We start from the raw sequence: 2,500 nt of genomic DNA on the forward strand, positions 1-2,500 counted from the left end.
TGGGTCAGCCATGATTTTATTGTAGAGATGCAGGTTTCAATGTGGCAGAGGGGAGGGTTTTGGGTGGATTTGGTGCTGATGTAAATCTGGGTGTCGTCTGCATAACAGTGGAAGTCAAGGTTGAGTTTGCGAATGATGTGACCAAGGGGGAAAAGGTAGCAGATGAAGAGCAGGGGACCAAGGACTGAACCCTGGGGGACCCCCTGTGTAACAGGAGAGAGGGTGGAAGAGTGGCCAGAGAGGGAGACAAACTGTTGCCTGTTTGTGAGGTAGGAAGTGAGCCAATCGAGTGCGGTGCCCTCAACACCTAGCTGGCGCAGCCTTGCCAGGAGGATGGTGTGGTTGACCGTGTCAAAGGCTGCGCTGAGGTCGAGTAGTAGCAGGATGTTGAGGGCACCGGAATCTGCAGAGATGAGGAGGTCGTTGATGACCTTGACGAGGGCAGTTTCAGTGCTGTGGAGTGGACGGAAACCAGACTGGAGGGGTTCGTAGAGGTTGTTTGACTGGAGGTGGGTATGGAGTTGGGCGGCAACAATGCGTTCAAGTGTTTTAGAGAAAAATGGCAGATTAGAAATAGGGCGGTAGTTGGAGAGGTTGGCTGGATCCAGGGTGGGCTTTTTAAGGATGGGGGTGATGGAGGCAAGTTTGAAGACAGCGGGAACAGTTGGGAGGGGGTCGAGAGAGCAAGTGGTTGACTTGGATGCCATGATGATATCCAAAATGTGCGAGGAGTCAACGGGGGAGAAGACAGTGAGAGAAGGAGGGGGCGGGTGGATAGGGAGGTTGGGGGAGATTAGGGGGGGGTTGGAGGATGCAGTACGGATGGCGGCAGTCAGGGAGCAGTTGATTTGGGTGATTTTATTGTTGAAAGCATGAAGAAAAGAGATCCGGGGAGGAGGGTGGGTTGATGTCCGGCGGCTGGAGTAGTTTGTTGACGGTGGAGAACAGGGTTCGAGGGTTTCGGTTGGTGCTGTTGATGAGGGTGGAGAAGTGGGCGGATTTAGCAGCTTGAAGTGCGTCGCGGTAGGAGGAGATGTGATGTTTGTATGCTTCAGCGTGAACAGTAAGGCGGGTGCGTTTGAAGAGACGTTCAAGTCGCAAGACTCAAGGGCAAGATACAGCAGCATCAACAGGTCAGGCACACACACACTCACACACACACACACACACACACACACTCACACACACTCATACACACATTCACACACACACACACACACACACACACACGCACACACACACACACACACACACACACACACACACACACACACTCACTCACACTCACACTCACACACACACAGGAGATCAGCACACTCAAGGCCATGAACAGGTCTCTGTGTCCCAGAGTTTAGGGCAATTGGAGTTCTCTCTGCCTCCTATCTATATTTCTCCCTGTCTCTCTCTCTCCCTTTCTTCCTTTCTCCCTCCTTCTCTCTATCTCTCGCTCTCTCTCTCTTTTGCTCCCTCTCTCTTAAATTAGACTACACTGGGCACATAGGAATGCACTAACTCTCTGCTCTAATATATCAAGTGGGCAAGTAAATAAGGTTCTTAAACTAGATGGTATATGTCTGCTATATTATGATATTAAACTATACATTAAGTGGCCTTACATTAAGTTCTTAAGACCTTGTGGTCTTAACGTATGATTGGTGTTTAACGTAGAGTTCCTCAGACCCGGCCAATCAGTGGGCAGCCGGTGTGTATTGGGGAGGAAGGCCGACAGGACCCCCGATAAGAGGGAATTTATGCGCTCGAGCTGATAGCCCTCACGATAAGGTGGGGATTTATACACCGAGGGTCGGGGGAGGGGGGTGCACCAAACTAATCACAGCGCTATCTGATGCACCTCTCTCAGTGACATTACCTCTGTCTCTGCTACCCCCACCCCCCCCCCCCCCCACACACACACACACACACACACACTTCCCCTTCAGAGTTATCCTCCTTTCCTCCCTCCTGCTGATAAATCTCTATCTCGCTGTTCTCTATTCTCCCTCTCTCCTATTCTCTTTCCCTCCTCCTCTCTTCTTCCACTCTCTCTCTTTCTCTCTCTCTCTCTCTCAGGATGGAAGGAGAAAGGAAATTGTATGTATGGGGAAAACAATGGATGGGGGCTGAACATTAGTATTAGACGAGCTGCCTTCCCTGAGGAATGATATATTCTTTATCCACTGAACCTTTGTTATGTGTACTTAAAAGAAGTTTGCGTGTGTGGGTGTGTGGTGGTGGGGGTGGGGGGGCGGTTAAGGCTACAGTAGTTTCCTGAAGAAGCCTATTAAGCTCTCAGCGTATGCAGACAGTCTCTGTTATGACTGTTATTGTAATGATAATGTCCTTAGCTCTCTTCGCCAGTCTTTGGCATTTTCGGAGAGAGCGTCTTCAGCAAAAGTTAATAGTTGTATCCCTACTCCCTACCTCAGGGGTTTGACATTTATTCACATTCCATCCCACATTTATTAATTTAGCAAAGGCTTCTATCTAGAGTGATACTGCG

At 49.8% G+C, this 2,500-nt stretch overlaps 1 protein-coding gene across 1 annotated transcript in view; it reads left to right on the forward strand.

The window, feature by feature from the left end:
• myo18b (myosin XVIIIB) overlaps positions 1-2,500 on the forward strand; it is a 77,398-nt gene that overhangs the window by 44,017 nt on the left and 30,881 nt on the right. The gene's annotated exons all lie outside the window — the stretch shown is intronic.

Source organism: Alosa pseudoharengus, unplaced genomic scaffold (genome assembly GCF_046254945.1).
Source record: "Alosa pseudoharengus isolate Yale_2024_CS ecotype anadromous, Long Island Sound unplaced genomic scaffold, YU_APseudo_1.1 YU_APseudo_1.1_scf_14, whole genome shotgun sequence".
NCBI classification, from domain to species: domain Eukaryota; kingdom Metazoa; phylum Chordata; class Actinopteri; order Clupeiformes; family Clupeidae; genus Alosa; species Alosa pseudoharengus.